This window comes from Cryptomeria japonica, chromosome 9 (genome assembly GCF_030272615.1).
Source record: "Cryptomeria japonica chromosome 9, Sugi_1.0, whole genome shotgun sequence".
NCBI classification, from domain to species: Eukaryota; Viridiplantae; Streptophyta; class Pinopsida; order Cupressales; family Cupressaceae; genus Cryptomeria; species Cryptomeria japonica.
The window spans coordinates 112,323,570-112,342,238 of NC_081413.1; positions in this window are offsets into that span (position 1 = coordinate 112,323,570).

Here is an 18,669-nt window from a genome sequence, read left to right on the forward strand (position 1 = left end):
AGATGACCTAGCATTAGATGTACTAGGATGGGAATAGTAATGGGTCCAAGTTAAAAAGGTAGCATGATTGTACCTAGAGCTTGGTGGCCAACATTATCAAAACCATGAATATATAGAGATAAAGTAGAAAGTGAACTAATATTTATTTTAATCTTAGGTAATATATAAATACTGCAAACATTGAGTATCAAAATGATATCAGTGAGAGTATGTTTATGTTGGATTGTTGAGGAGATTGTTGGATTTGGTTGTTGTCATTGCTGCTGCTAGGATATGTTGTTGTCATTGATGTCAACATATTCCTGTGATTTATTTCGGTGAGTTTGTAAAGAGTTTCTGTTCCAGTTTTGAAGTTTGGTTTTGTTGATCACTATTTTGTAGAATCCAGTATTTCCTCCAATATATTCCGTTGTGATCAGATCTTGTACTAATACTTTAGGATATTGATTGGGATGATCTTGTGTATCTTTTGTTGTTCTCTATTTTGAAAACTTTTTTTCTTTCTCTTGAAAAGTGAAAACTACTGCCTTTGTGCTGCAATGGAAGAGAACAACAAAAGTTTAAAATAAAGACAACAATATGAGGTTCCAGACTTAGGAAACCTCCTACACTTTAAGCTTATAAAAGCTTGGGTAGGTGAACCCTTTAAGACTATTTTCTCCTAAAAATATAAATGTTTTGTAGGAAACCAGTGTAAAATCTTGCAAAATTTCCTTACTGACTAGTACAACTAAAACATAAATGGAAAGTTGATTTTGTCTTTTGAATAGGATCACAAAATGCACCCAAAGAATCAACAGATAAACCAGTGTCTTATCTGGGCAACAGAGTCATCTGTAACAGACTGCAATCTGACACGAGAAACTAATACACACATCACAAATTCTTGATCTATCAACCCTGAATATGCCTGACATATACAGAGTCCCAATCTACACTAGACTTCATCATCCAATCCACACCAAAAGTACTGATATCAATGATTTTGTTTCAAGTATATTTATACTTTCCTCCTTGAGAAAAAGACTAAAAACAACATCATTAGATGCCTAGCAAATCATTCAAAATAAGTGATCCTTGATTACTTAAATGGAATAAACATCGGTACAATGACACAGAGACAATATAAGTCTGAGTTTAAATTCTCTAGACTGTATATTTCATTCTTCTATCAGAAGGTTACAGTTACTTCATAATTGACTCAAAAATTGTTAAGACAAAGGCCTGCATTAATTTTGTGAGAGTTTAGCTACAAAATTGTGTCCCCTTCTCTAGGTAGCCTTGGTATCCTTTTATATAAAATCAGGATGCAACTAGCTTCGGACCACCTAGAAAAAAAATATTACCCTAACAGTCATTTAATGCAAAAGTTCCATTGCAGTTGAGGGAGAGATCTAACATTCCTTCTGGGATGCATGCCTCATTAATTCACTAGGAATTCACTTGGAAAATGGCCGAAAGGGTAGGCTCCTATTACCCAAAAATGGTTGCAACAAGTGGCAGCATCATAATATCGGTGGATCATCTCATACTAGAGAATTGATGAATTCTTATCTTAAGAAAACACATAGTTGTGCACCATTATGTTATCTATACATTGCCTTGAGTACCTCTCACCAACCCACTTTCATCTTGAAGCAATATCTGATGGGAGTTGCACATCTCTGCCATCATTTCTTTTGAATATTTAAATTTTTTTAGTGCCAATGGATCAGGAGGCCTTCTCTTTGAGCACTTTTCCTTCAGTCGCCAAGTCGCGGCCTTTAAAGTTCAGATGTAGTTTCCATCATGGTATAGTGATAGCCATAGATCTTCTTTGAACTTGCTTGTTCTTTACTTCCTCCAAACTACTCTTCCTTTCTATCAGGCCCTAGCACTTGGTCGCCGAGTCACAAATTTTAGCCATTGAGCAACTTTCCATTGCGACTTGGCGATAGCTGTTGGTCTACCTCAGATCACCATTGATCTGCCCTAACATGTCTGGCCTTTACCTCGCCTCTATCACTTTCTCTTCTGACAGGCCCGACATGTGGCATCCCTAGATTGGCTCCAAGGTCCCAGTCCTGCTGCCTCAGCATGACTTGGACTCATGATCATAATGAAACCATGGTCGTTCGATCAACCTTCATCTACTTCTCTTAGCGGTCCCCAACACTCAGTCGCCAATCCATGGTGATAAACATCACACATCTCCTGATCACAATATAGCGACCATCATTTGATCAAATCGATCGACCATTAGATCTTTATCAACCTGCTTGATCCTTATCTCTTTCTATGTGGCTCTCTATTATGTCATGGTGTAAGCATGTGGCACCCTCTGATTGGCTCCAGAGTTCACAATTGGGTGCCACCTATCACAAGGGTATTCATTATGGGCTTTCCACTCTGACACCTTAGCATGGCCCCTGCTAACCGGTGGAATGAACCACCTGCCTTAACCTCTTGCATTAACTGTCAGTCATGGTTCACCACTGGAATGGAGCTCTTCTTTGTCGCGGGGTCGTGAGGGATATGCCAACTAGTAGTTTCTCATCATGACCTAGCGACCACCATTGGATCATCTGTAGATCTGCTCGATCATAAGGTCTCTAGTCTTTTGGGTGTTAGCATTTTATGCTAGCGAGCTAGAGATTGGGTTTAAGTCGCGAGGTCTCAAATTGGTCTTTTCCGATCACCCCCTCTGGCGGTCCTGCCACGTGTCAGCCATTGGTTCACATTTGGATCCAACTAGGAGCCACTTGTCACCACGTCACTTTAGGCTGGACCCTCCATTGGACCTGGGCCTACCTTGTCACCTAGTCATGATGGATACTCTAACGAGCAGCTTCCCATCGCAACCTAGCAACCACCGTTGGATATGCCTTGACTTTATCACTGGTTATTTTGCCTTTCTGCTACAAAATTTAGTTGCCTCAGGATGCATGCACATGTGTGGGGTCCACTGGGTTGCTCAACTAGCTCCTTGTCAAAAGCCCTTAAGATTTGACACTATGAATGTGTGCAGCTTTACACTTAAATGCTAAAACGCTCCTTCCCACCACCAATGTAAGATAAATGGTTTCTTCCTGTCCCTTTACTTGAAAACCCTTTGGGTCCTTTCCCCTATCACGCGACTCCTGCCATTTACTTTCGCCTAAATGTTTTTGAGCCTCTTAAAGAACCACACAGGGGCACTGGCAATACACCAACCAATTGCATTTACTTGTAATTTTCACACAAGGGGAGGATACAAACTAGGTTTTCTTTTTTCATTCCTTGTAATGAATCCTTATTGATTTGACCCATTAGGTAGTCCTTTGATAGAAGATGAAAAAATTAGAAATGGGCCTCCCAAATTCATCAAAATTTTATAGGTCCCAACATATTCATTTCTGATGGTTTGTGATTTGGTGCTCTGCAAGTTATCTTTCTTCATGACAGTTGTCGATTGGTTTATTCTTGAGCTTTCTAGATGTTGATCAATGAAGATTTGAAAAGAGGTTTTGGTGCAACTATTCTGGATGGTTCTAACATGATTGATGGTGTTTCCTAGTCATTTCTTTTTTTTTTGGTGATCCGCATTGATCTTTGTGCAAGTTTTTGGTGATTTCTATGAACCGGTGATGATTTTTGTGTTATGCGATAGTTCTGGTGGTGTAGCATGTTGCGATTGATCTTGGCGTAATTTCCGATGGTTGTGATCTTTTTAGAATTTAAATTAGGTCCATTCTATGTAATGAAAATAATTATATTGGTTCGATGATCGATCTTTGTATCGTGTAATATAATTTTTGTAATTCTGAGTTGAGGGTTGAGGGTTTAGCTGACCTTGTTATCAAGGTTGATGATTTGTATACATAGGTGAGATACTTATGAAATTTAGGTGTCAATATTGTGTCTTCTTTATCAGAGAGAAGTGACTGTGCGAACAAGTGACTTAGAATTCAATGTAGTGTTAAGGTGAGATTGGTGTTGTAGAGAAGAAAATTGTGCTTAACCGGAACTATCATAAGGAATTCATAGATACTATCATTGCAATTCATTTCTTCCGGATTGTAGTCTGAATCATATTGTAAGACAGTGAGACTTTCCTAAGGGTTGTATCCTTTCGAGAATATATCTTTTAGGTAGTGAGCTCTAGGCAGTGTGCTTGGATGCATGTGCATTCCCCATTGTAATATTTTCCCATACTCCTGCAAAGCATCATCTAACTGTGGGTAGGTTCCCACCATGGTTTTTCCCTTAACCGGGTTTTCCATGTCAGAAACTCGGTGTTGTTTGTTGTGTTATAAATTTTCTTATCTAATTCATTGTTGCAGTTGATCAGTTTATGTTTTGAAGATTAATTTTCTTTGATTTGGTGAAGACTGATTCACCCCCCCCCTCTTAGTCTTCCTTCTTGATTGTTGCTAACAGTTTAATACCAATATTGACATGGACTATAATCATCAACAAATTAGCTTGATTTTTCACTTTAGAAGGAGGAAGTTAATGTGGATGGAATTTAATGTCTAATGTATCAAAGTGCATACAATCCATCCAATATTTCATATCATTCCATCTCAAGGATCTTTTGTAGAGCCTCTTGAAGCTTACCGTGATAAAGAGAATTTTGAAGAAGATACATGTTGTCACAAAGGATTGCACCCATGAAGCTAAGTATGAAACCCAACAATCCTGTGAAACATGGAAACACTTTCGAGCTTGTGGGTTGCTCAAAGTGAAGGTGAATCTCAAAATTATAGGTTGGCTTCCTATATGATGAATCTCTTTCAATTTAACTTTTGATGGAAAACGTATAGAAAATCTTGCATGTAATGAAAACCTATCCTAAATGGGGTGATTGCACCAAAATTGTCTAGTTCTACTTGTCCTAAAACTATAACCAGCTGCAATAAAGATCAATATTTATCTCACAAATTAAATAAGATCATGAAATTCATCAATATTTCATGTGAAAGCTCAAAGTTATCCAATTTTGTATTAAGGAAAAGTGAATTTTCACAAAATGCAACTGATTGGAAACCAGATGAACACAACCCACAACCTAAATTTACTATGAAATCTTCCTATTTTTGCAAAGCATAAATGAGATGGAGAAAAGGATTCAGAATTAAATCACAATAACTCTATCAAATCATTCATCCGATAATGGAGTAACAAAAATAATTGACAAGGAAAACTGAACTCTCTATTGCACACTGAAAATAAACTCTATTACAATGCTGAAAATTGATAGAAAGTTGAGCTACAGTGCTTTTTGTTGTATGTGTAAGCAAAAAGAAAGAACCGGAAAATAATAGAAGAGAAGATGAGAATATATAGAAGATAACTCCTAAATATAGAGAGCTAAATATAGCTGAATGGTTTTGTCTCAAAATATGCATTAAGAAATCTTTGGTTGAATTTGCCTCAAAAAGTGTGCAAAGAGCATGCAAAAATCTGCCAAAATTAGTCTCTGCTGCTAAAAATAGGTCCCCATCTCAAAAGGTATGCAAGTGTAACTTTGACTACTACAAACTTCCACATATTGCTTCTCAAAAAAGCACTTATCCCTCTGTAAAATCCGCATGTTGCACTAATGCCAAATATAGCCAAAAGATAAAAAAATCTCTCTGAAAACTACATGAAACCCTTTCCTTGCCTTTTTTAATTATTTTATTTTAACATTTATTGAAATAATTGATAATATTAATTTCAATAAATGATAAAATAAAATATTAATTCTTTTTGATTTTCCCATAGTTATTCCTTTTATAAATTAACATAACCTTATTAAGATTTTTAATAAAAAAATCTTAATAAAGTCATATTAACTTATAAATTACATGCAAAGTAAATATAAAACAACTTAATTGAAGCTTTTGCTCTTTATTTGGCTCTATACGTAGCCTAGGTCGAATACTTAGAAATCTTGACCCCGGGCCCTTTTACATGCATGATTTTATTTCTTAAAAAAACAAAACAAAATAAATGAAGCCCATTCGAAACATTGAGCTAGGCATGCAAAAAGGGGTTTGAACCCTAAAAATATTATGCATTCCTTCATTTTGTCTTCACAAAGAAGACACATTGTTGTTCCAGCCGCCATGCATGCTTTGAACTTGAATTAGGGTCCTTCCATGACCCGAACTGGTGTTGAAGGCTCAACAAGCACCTCTCTGCATGATGATAACATGATATGTAGCTGACTTTTCTCTCCTTCATGCAGAGATATGAGGGATTTTTTACTTTTGTATATCTATCCTTAGGGTTTAATATGAAATATTTATTTTCATACCTTCTTTGCATGGTCTTCAAGATTGTAATTGCTTTATCCAAGAACCGATACTGATTATGCAAACAGAAAACTGCTTTTATTGTATTTTCTCTGAGATAATAATGATGGCTCTATGGTTGTTCTTGTGATCTTCTATTGGTTGTTGCTCACTATAAATAACTACATGGTTTACTATCCTTATGTGTATCCTTTCCTTTAGGCATTATTATCTATAAATACAAACATGATGACTATAAAAACAAACATCATTATAAATAAATACCACCATAATGATTGGTTTTGACTGAAGCTCCCTTCTTTTGGATGGACGATTGTGTAAATGCTCTTATGTGCATAATTCTTTTACTACTCTTCCTTTCACTATTTTATGCTCATTCCTTTGAACTATTATTATTATGTGGACCTGTAGCATATAGGACATTTGATAGGTCATGTCAATGTGGACCCTGCCTAATGATACTGTCCATAACAGTATTTGTAGTCTCCTCTTTATCCTTTGTGAATTCTTCATTCTTTTCTCTTTGAATGATAGATGCCATCATTTTGATATATAAATATAGTTGTTTCCCTAAAGTCGTGGACTGCAAATCTATCTTAATACCTATCATTGTATAAATTTATTGGACATTCTTTAAGACTCAAACTCTATGATTGCACTTGTTTGACACTATCATTGTTATTTGCCTTTTTCTTGAGACTCTATCATTATAATCATGGCTTATTTGATTTGGTAAATGGCTTCTTTGGGGCTATAAATCTCCACACCCTTCTTTGTTTACACTAGGCTTCATGTTGTATTATGATCATTACTCATCAAGATATTCACTACCTTTTTAACCTAATTCATTATGTTGAAGTTCTTTATGGTTACTATTGTTCATTCATCGAGCTTAGTTTCCTCGAGAGATGACTGCTTTCTCCTTAATACTCATACACAATTGTCCTTGTATGGTGTCTTCGTGATTGCATTTATATCATGATTGCAACCTTAACTATATTGTTTATAAGGCCTTTGACTGCAAACTCTTGAGGGATTCTTTTTTTTTTAAAATGGATCCTTGAGGCTTTGATCTTTGACATCATTATGACTATCCTTTTGTGCTTATTGATGGCTCTATACCTTATATCTTCATGGCTTAATGTTTTTTTATGTACTGTCACTTTCTAGTAATGGATTGGCAATGAGGAAACTATGACTATAACAAGATTTTTTTGTGGTATAATCATGATTGTATTCTCTAATTGCAACACATGAAGACTATGACTTATCTTCTCTTCATAGACTATCAAAGGGCTTTAACATGGATGCAAATTGTTTGACTATGAATCTTTGTCCATTATTGATTAACATATTTGACAGGGACTGCTTTGGATATCTTTTATCAAAATACTACTTTGATAGCGAAAGGTGCTACTATTGAGACCTTTTGGATTTTCACAGCTCACTGTCATAACAGTGATTATCTTTTGTTTGCTATTCAAGAACAAAACATGATTGAAAGATTGACATGCTATCACCATTAAGAACTATATCTCCCTTAAATGTCTTTGGACAGTTATTTCATTTGGCTCTTGAATTTATCCCTTGATCTGAAACAAAACTCAGATGCTTTTGTTTGATAGTGTTACTCATTGTGTTTTACGAAGCTCATTATGATTGGTATAATGCTTTTTACTATCTTTGATCGATTATCCATGTTCCTCTCTATGATGAAGTTGTGTTCTAGTTGCTCATATATAGTTTTATTCTTATATTTTATATCTTTGTTACATTCTATTGCTTCTTGTGTGTGCTTGTAAATTTGAATGCCCATTGAAGGTCATTGGATCTTGAGGCTTTCTTCCTTATTTAGCTATGAGTTGTCATTGTGTCATTATTGTATTGCTACAAAAAAGCTTACTGTTACTGCTTTATTGTCATGGTCATGGATGTGAGGATGACTGCACGTTTCTCTTTCAGTTGTTGTGAATAGTGGTGTTTGAGATGCTCTATATATTATACATTTCATTGTTATTTTTGTAACTATAATCGATGTCATTTCTATTGTCGCATAACTTTGTCATGTATTTTCCTATGAATGAAAGCACTATCAACAATCAAAATAATACTTTTATATTGATTTCTCAAGATCACATTTCTTTATGACAGGCTGCCATTTTGTTCTCTCTGCTCATTAGGGTTGTGCATAAACTAGGTTGCTATCTTGAAAGTAAAGACAATGGTTGCTCCTTGTACAAACTATTACTACCTTTTTAGAAATTTAAGATTGTTCCATATTGGCTTTGTCCTCATATGCTTGCAACTTGTTGTTTGTTGTTATGAAAGCATCATATATTATTGGCTCTTTTATTTGTGATTGAATCTACACTTAGACTTGTGAATGGTTGATCTCTATTTTCATCTTTCAGTTTTACACTTGGTGTTATAGATCTTCAATGCAATTTCTTTGATGGTGATGATCCATTCATTGGCAAGGTGTTTGATTACGGTTGTTTGTTGCTACGGTCTGCTCCTTATAGCTGTTAAAGGTTTGTTGTGAGTCTACCTTTGGACTACTCCATTGTCATTGATTCAATGTGTACATTTACTATTTTCAATGGGTGTCACAAACCCTATTTATTCATAATTATTTAATTAGGAAAATAATATTTACTTTTCGCAAATGAAATAAAATTGAAATGGAAAAGGAAAATTTTAGAGGAATTAGATGATAATGTGAAAGAAATTCAAATGCAAAGAAATGATTGATATTATTGAATGATCGGTATTATTTTTATTATTGGGGATTATCATTGCTAATGAGCAATTGAGTGCAAGTAAATGCACGAATAGGCGAACACAGATGAAGGCAAGAATAGGGTTCAGGTAGAGTTGTCTTAGCTCATGGACTTCGCAAGAATAGATGGAATCTCACACACCACTTTAGAATACTTACCCGTGCATTTAATATATAATTGGAGTTTGTTATAGAATTAGAATTGAATTACAATAGTGATTGTGAAATATTATGCTTTATTGTTAAAAGAGATGTATTTTGTTTAATGATTTAAAAAATGAATAAATGACCATAAGATTTCATGTTCTTTTGTGTAGATATGTGTAATTTAATGAACAATATATTTATTTGCTTGATTATAGATGTACTTATAATTACACATATTATACATATATATGAGCTCGGATAATGATTTGATCATATACATGTTTATACATATATAATTATAATATATATATAGATAGATTTGATAATAACTAGTGATTTAATTAAATGACATATTAACCGAATGGTGGCAGATTATAAGTATTATGTTATAGGCAAGGTGGGAGTTTATTTAATGCAAAATAAATGTTAAATGAGGGAAATCGATAGTAATATCAACCACTCCCCATATTTATAGGGAGGGGTAGGTATTACCACTGACCACTCCTCCTCCCCTTTTTACTTTCCATATCAACCAAGTTGCAGATTTTGTTTTCCTTTGACCACATCGACCAAGCCATGGACAATGCAGTACATGGTGAAATTTGTGGGTTACCAACCCACATAAACCCACCGATATTAATATCTTTGAACAAAATGTGCAATGTGGTGTGACATAAGAAGTTAATGAATAACTTTGCATCGTGAACACATAAGTGTTTGAACCCGATCAAGACTGTTATGTTACAATGAAACAATGTGTGGTGTCATATAGATACCAATAAATCAGTCCACCTCTATGAGAGAATTGGCTCTATTATAGGAATTAATATAGATTTTGATCAATATAAATAGACTGTTGATTTTGGAGAAAAACACAGTGAGAAATATGCAGAGAATATAGATGAAAGAATAGAGAATAGAGATGATAGAACACAGAATGGAGATGAAAAGAACACAACAAAAGGACACACATAAAACAAAGGATTAGAGAATTGAATGTAGAAAAGAAAAGAATTGGAGATTTAGGAGTATTACGACCAGTCGTAAAAGATTAGTGATGATCATCTCAGTATTAGCATCAAATTTTAGAGGTAGGCTCTTAAACAAGCATTAATATGTTTTACTATTAGAAAATGGAAGGGAGAGAAGACAATATTGTGAAAAAGAGAGAAATTTGTAGAATATAGAAAAGATAAGAACTAAGAATAGAGAATGGAAATATAGAGTAGTAAGTAGAGAAGAGAGAGCTCATGAGATAGAATAGCGTGGAGGGGAAAAGCATTGGAATCTAGACGTATTACAAACAGTTCTGGGAGAAGTTATCAGTGATCATAATAAACTTGGATCGCATTTCAGAGGTAGGATCTATTCTAGCAAGTTTTGTTGTAGAACTAATGATCAGAAGAAAATCTGAAACAATGGAAAAATATTTTTTATATTTTTTTGTTTAGTTTTTCTATACATTAGTAATTGGCATTTTTGAAGGCCTTCGGGGCATTTTTAGCCCTTGAAAGTTTGGCCTATCCTTTTGAATATTTTCATAGACACATTTTTTCAGGACTTCGCCTCCAACTCTTGGAGACCTTTCCAATGAGTTAAATGGCTCATAATTTCGAGTCCTGTGAAGAAAGTTATGCCTAGTTAAAGTTAAGACAAAAATTTATATAGTTTTTTTGAAAATTCCATAGTTTTAGATTTTATTATGTAAATAAACAAGATGTGACTGTTGGGTTTTGATTCTCAAGGAGTTGTTGGTGACCCTTGGAATCCCTTAGACTGATATATGTTGGATTTTTGAATTGAATAGAACACTTTTTGGCTTGCTTCAATTCTATGCTTTCTTGTTCATGTAAACAGAATTTACAATACTGCAGGTTCTCACTCAGGGGTTGTCATCCGAATCCATAATTTGGATCGTCTAAAAGATAAAAGAATGTTCTATTTTGTTCAGATTTATAGAATAATCAAATGAAGGAATTAGAATCATGATATTCGATTTTCTGATATGAAACCATTTTAAATTGTTTTAAAATACGTTCATGTAAATAAAGATGCAATAATGAAATATTTTCTTAAAGTTTGTTGATAAACTTAGTGTAACTCATAGAAATTAGATCACAAAATCCTCTAGAAATAGAGCAAAGGGATAGAGAGAGTTTGTGCATTATAAACTTTGAATTTGAACCATAAAGAAGATGAAATACTAGGATAATGAACTATTAAATATTGAAGCTTATTTTGATTTCATGAAGAAAAGAGTTACACTCCCGAATTTGATCCTTCCATTAGAAGTTAAGATGATTATCTCATTTGAAAATCCATATAGGTATGCGCATTATGAATTTTCATCATGTTAAATGCTATTATGGAAAATTAGCAAAATCAATCAGTTGAATTCATAAATCATGAAAAACCTGTTGGTATTTTGGTATGGTTTTGTCGTTGATGTCAACACCTACTGAAAACTAGCACTTTGAGATCCAGCAACATTCACCAACAAAGCAAGTAACTATTGCACAGTTACTGGTATATGGTTCACCGATAGGATATAATGTTCACCGGTATCTGGAATGATATGGAAGACGCTTGGTAATGTCGAAGACATCATATGGACACTTTGTTTTGAAGAATTAATCATTGGTATATTCATATTTGCATATTTGCTTTTACTGGCAAATAGGTCCAGGGTTATCTAGGGTTACACCGACAGATTTATCTTTTCCAAATCAGCATGGCATGCTATGGAGATGATTTATTATTGATGTAAATGCATTAAGCCGACATGTTTAATCGGTTATTGCATCAGATATTATATTGTTTGTAAAATGATTTTATTGTAATATCTTGTAGAGCCGACCTACTAAAATTAGTTTTAGGGTATGGTATAAATGTAAGATCTTATTTGTTAGATCAAGTGTGGAATACGAGAAAAAAGAATTGAGTGAAGGTATATGCAAGATTAAGAAGAGGTATACATGAAGACATCATTTGAAGGTGAAGCTAGGTTTTTGTAGAAGCATATCAGCATTACACCGGTACTGAATCTAGCATATGAAGATGCTATTTTGTGTAGTACATTCTTATTGGATTTAACCATCCAACTGTAGTCAGTTTGACTCCCATTTTGTGATTGAGTAGTGAGCTCTAGGATGTTGGCCTTTCTGCATGTGCAGACCCCATTTATGTACAGTTACTATCTGCAGTAGTATCTTCTGATTATGGGTAAGGTTTCCCACCATGGGTTTTCCCCTTACAGGGTTTCCACGTACAAATATTGGTGTTATGTGTTGTGGATGACTTTATGTTTATGTTTCATGCATTGATCTTTACTGGTATAGCAATTTACTGTTAACATTGTCTAACGGCATACTTAACTAGTTTACCGGTATTAAGCATTAAGTTGGTTAATTGGTTTTTGGCTTGAATTTATTAGACAACTAATTCACCCCCCCCCCATCTCAGTTGTCTCTGGGACCTAACGGTTGGTATCAAAGCTCAGTCCTCTTTTGCAGAAGTTTAACAACTTGAGGAGATCCAATGTCTACAAATTACTTCAGGAAGGATAGTCCTAAACTTGATGGAACCAACTATGGGATATGGAAGATCAGAATGGAGACACATCTGAATTGCATTGGTAAAGACATCTGGGAAGTTACAAAGAATGGTTATACTACTATTGTAGCTGGTCAAACTACTCCAACTACCTTAGCTAAAGATGAAGAGAATGATTGCAAAGCAAGAGAAGCACTTTTGAGCACATTATCATATCAACAAATCATGGGATTATCAGATAGGTCTACTGCTAAAGCTATTTGGGATCATTTGGAAACACTAGATGAAGGAGATTCCATAGTCAAGATTGCAAAACTTGAAAGCTTCCAAGTCAGGTATGAACATCTGAAAATGGAAGAAAATGAAAGGATTTCTGCTTTTATGGAAAGAGTAAATGAGATTGTTTTGGGTATTAAATGTTGTGGAGGAACCTTAAGTGAGGATGAAATTGTTTCAAAAGTTTTAAGAGGATTGCCACTGGCATATAAAATGAAAGTCACTGCTATAAATGAGTTAAGAACAATGCATAAGAGACTCTGTCATGTAAACTTTGATTGCATGGTCAAAATCAGTACTATTAAGGTAGTTAGAGATTTACCTAAAATTGTCAAACCTCACAATACAGTATGTAAGGAATGTCAATTTGGAAAACAAGTTAGAGCTAGTTTCAAAAGTATTCCAGAAAAATCCAATAATTCTCTTGATTTAATTCACACTGATTTATGTGATCCAGCTAGAACTAGAAGCTTACAAGGTGATAGATATTTCATGCTAATTATTGATGATTATTCTAGAATGTGTTGGGTTACTTTTCTCAGAGAAAAATCAAAAGCACTTGGGAAGTTCAAACTATTCAAAGCAATGGTTGAAAATGAAACCGGTAAGAAAATCAAATGTTTAAGATCAGATCAAGGAGGAGAATTCACATCTAAGGACTTTAATACATTCTATGAAGTGGATGGAATCAAAAGACACTTATCAACACCTCGGACACGACAGCAGAATGGAGTTGTTGAAAGGAAAAATAGAACTATCTTGGATGCAACAAGAAGTATGTTATCAAAAGAAAATCTACCACATGTGTACTAGAGAGAGGCAATTAGAACTGCTGTCTATACATTCAACAAAGTTCACATCAAAGGTGAAACTGGTAAGACCCCTCATGAACTATGGTTTGGTAAGACTCCTACTCTTAAGTATTTCAGAATTTTTGGAAGTAAATGTTATATTAGAAGAGATAAGTATGTTGGCAAATTTGATCCTAGAAGTGATGAAGGAATATTTCTTGGTTATTCATCTAAGAGAAAGGCATATAGATGTTTTAATAAGAGATTCCAGAAAATTGTTGAGAGTACAAATGTAAAGATTGATGAACAATTTAGAGGAACTTCAAGGTATATAGACTCTGAACTAGCAATAGAAATTGTGACAAATGAACCTACACTGAATCCACCAATACAGAATGAAGATCCAGTTACTCTGGTATCATTAAAGGATTCCACAGTAATTGAAGAACAACGGCAAACTAAGACACCCCGGTATGTAAGATTGAATCATTCTAAACATCAGATAATTGGAAACAAATTTAAAGGAGTTATGACAAGAGGAAGATTGGCAAATGAAGAGGTATGTCTTATTTCTCAAATTGAACCATCATCTATCAATGAGGCATGTGAAGATAAATTTTGGATTAAAGCTATGGAAGAAGAATGAGGACAAATTGAGAAAAATAATACTTGGACATTAGTTCCCTCGCCTAAAGATAAAAATGTAATTGGAACCAAATGGGTATTTAGAAACAAACTTAATGAAGGTGGTAAGGTTGTCAAAAATAAAGCAAGACTAGTGTGTAAGGGATATTCTCAGAAAGAAGGAGTTGATTACAATGAAACCTTTGCACCGGTAGCTAGAATTGAGGCAGTTAGATTATTCTTGGCTTTTGCAGCTCACAAGGACTACAAAGTTTATCAAATGGATATTAAATGTGCATTTTTGAATGGAGATCTTGAAGATGAAGTATATATTGAACAACCTGATGGATTTTCCTTAACAGATGACAATGATATGGTTTGCAGGTTAAGAAAAGCTCTGTATGGATTGAAACAAGCCCCAAGAGCTTGGTATGCAAGGTTGGATAAGTATCTTTTAAAGATTGGTTTTACTAAAGGAAATGCAGATAGCAATTTATATTACAAAATAACTAATGATGACATCTTGATTATTGAAGTATTTGTTGATGATATAATCTTTGGAGGAGAAGATGGATTATGTAAGGAATTTTCTATTAAAATGCAGCAAGAATTTGAAATGTCTATGATTGGAGAAATAAAATTCTTTTTAGGTTTGTAGATTTTACAGACTGATAAAGGTATATTTTTGAGTCAATCCAAGTACTTGAAAGAATTGCTAAAGAAATTTGGGATGGAGAACTCTAAATCGGTAAGCACACCTATGACTACAAATGACAAATTATCTCAAAGGGATGAATCTACACCTGTTAATCCAACTAGATACAAATCTATGATAGGAGGTTTACTGTATTTGACACAAACCAGGCCTGATATTATGAATGCAGTATGTATTGTTTCTAGATTTCAAAGTAATCCTAGGGAAAATCATGAATCAGCAGTGAAAAGGATTTTTTGGTACTTACAAGGCACAACAAATCTTGGATTATGGTATCCTAAAGATGAAAATTTTGACCTATGTTCATACACAGATGCAAATTGGGCAGGAGATGTGGATGATAGAAAGAGCACCACTAGAGGAGCATTCTTTCTTGGAAAAAGATTAGTTTCTTGGTTGAGTAAGAAATAGAGTTGTACATCTTTAACAACAACAGAATTAGAATATGTTGCAACAACAACTAATTGTACACAGGTATTATGGCTTAAGCAAATGTTGAAAGACATAACGGTAAAATGCAAGGAACCCATTACTATATATTGTGATAACACTGTAGCAATTGATATATCCAAGAATCTGGTATTACATTCTAAAACAAAACATGTTTCTATCAAACTTAATTTTCTAAGGGAAAAAGTTGAAGAAAAAGAGATAAAACTAGTTTATGTGAATACTAAAGAACAACTTGTAGATATTTTCACAAAACCTTTGCCTAAGGAGACTTTTGAATATCTTAGAGATCAGCTTGGAGTCATACCACCACTGGTAGAGACTTAGATAGTTGATGATTGTCATCAACCAACAGAATTAAAAAGACAAATCTTTATTCTGGTCTTTGATGAGGAAGCTACTTCTTAGGGGGAGTAGTTGGTATTTTGTATAAAATTATTTTTTGTAGCTTTGGCATTTGATGTCAAAGGGGGAGAGATGTCTATGGAAAAACACATAATCTTTTAAGGAGGGTTTGAAAATAAATCTTTGGATAAACACATGTTGCTCCCAGGGGGAGAAATGGAGATTGTTGGTTTTTGGTATTTGGCATTTCTGTTTTGGCACTTTGATGGTTTTTCCATCTTGTGTTGCCATCAATGCCAAAGGGGGATATTGTTGGTATTTTGGTATGGTTTTGTCATTGATGTCAACACCTACTAAAAACTAGCGCTTTGAGATCCAACAACATTCACCGGCAAAGCAAGTAACTATTGCATAGTTACTGGTATATGGTTCACTAGTAGGATATAATTTTCACCGGTATCTGGAATGATATGGAAGATGCTTGGTAATGTCGAAGACATCGTATGGACACTTTGTTTTGAAGAATTAATCATTGGTATATTCATATTTTCATATTTTCTTTTACTGGCAAATAAGTCCAGGGTTATCTAGGGTTACACTGACAGATTTATCTTTTCCATATCAGCATGGCACGCTATGGAGATGATTTATTATTGATGTAAATGCATTAAGATGACATGTTTAATTGGTTATTGCATCAGATATTATATTGTTTGTAAAATGATTTTATTTTAATATCTTGTAGAGTCGACCTACTAAAATTAGTTTTAGGGTATGGTATAAATGTAAGATTTTATTTGTTAGATCAAGTGTGGAATACAAGAAAAAAGAATTGAGTGAGGGTATATGTGAGATTAAGCAGAGGTATACATGAAGACATCATTTGAAGGTGAAGCTAGGTTTTTGTAGAAGCATATCAGCATTACACCGGTACTGAATCTAGCATATGAAGATTCTATTTTGTGCAATACATTCTAATTGGATTTAACCATCCAATTGTAGTCAGTGTGACTCCCATTTTGTGATTGAGCAGTGAGCTCTAGGCTGTTGGCCTTTCTGCATGTGCAGACCCCATTTATGTACACTTACTATCTGCAGTAGTATCATCTGATTGCGGGTAAGGTTTCCCACTGTGGTTTTTCCCCTTATAGGGTTTCCACGTACAAATATTGGTGTTATGTGTTGTGGATGACTTTATGTTTATGTTTCATGCATTAATCTTTACCGATATAGCAATTTACTGCTAACACTGTCTACCAGCATACTTAACTGGTTTACCAGTATTAAGCATTAAGTTGGTTAATTGGTTTTTGGTTTGAATTTATTAGACAACTAATTCACCCACCCCCTCTCAGTTGTCTCCAGGACCTAACAAAACCACATATTAGTATCAAACTAAATATGTTATTCAAGAAAAGAGGTAGACAAACCAAAACACATGGAAAGATAGAGAACTTAGATGATATAAATGTGGAAATTCGAAACCATATAAAATAGAAAGAAATTTAATGATTACGCTCTTTAAATTTTATGATAAATGAATAAAAGAATGTGTACTCATTTTTTATTCAATTTTTATGTAAAGATACATACATATGTTACACCTTCTTATGTTTAATTCTTGTCTCAATTTACTTGAAAGATTGTTTTCTTGACAGATATAATTAGTTGCAAACGAAAGATTATTTTCTTCTATATCTATCTAACAAAAGCTTGTCTTCTTTAATATTGTATTTTTTTTATTATGCTTAAAATAGGAAGCTAGAATTGAGAAAAGAAAGATTATCTTTTACGTATTCATTATGATGAACATTAAGAAAGATAGATATGTTTGTATTATGGGGAAAGTTACCTTCCAGGATGGGTGCCGAATGTGGGTTATAGAGAGAGAGAGTTTTCTTTTTCCAAACTATATTTTATTGCTATGCATGGGATTATACTCGAGCGAGTAACCAATTGACCATTGAAATAGATGGATTTACTTATTTATCCACTCTACCACATCCTTGATCGATCTTGTTTGTTTCTTAATAGAAATAGAAAATTGAAAATACATGTATCATTCTTGGCATGCACCAGATTCCATCTTGTCTACCGAATTCTTTTTGCTAAGCAATTCGTGTAGGGTCGGGTATTCTTGATTGACCAATAATTTTGAGAAAGTGTAAGCTTCAAGGTTGGGTAGAAAAAGCACCTGAATCTTGACCGCGTCTTCATTCTAAAGATTGCATTGAAGATAGCTTGGATTACAGATCAAAGGATGCATCTCATCCTTTACTTTGTATCCTTTTGTTATTGAACTTAAGGCATTTTGAAAATCCGAATTATTGTATGATTGAGATACTACTTATATCTTTTTATTGAATGAAGAATCTTTATCTTTTTATAGAAATTTTGCGTTTATTATGATATAAATGGAATTCTCAAATGAAGTTATGGAAGGAAAAGTAGAATGAAATAGACTTATTAAAGGAATTATGAGTTTATTTAAGAATAAAGAGTGTTTCATTTTATTATTGAAGTTAGAATGATTTACATCTTTACATTTTGGTATTAGAGCACTAGGTTTGAAACACTAGGGCCTACGACCATTACGCTAAAGAAACATTCCTTGATATAGGAATTATTAAATTGAAATAGGTTCTAGAACTACTAGAGCTGGATCAAGTAGCAAGAATGAAAGACTTGACCAAATTCTTGATCTTTTGAATTAGTATAAAGCTAGGAGGG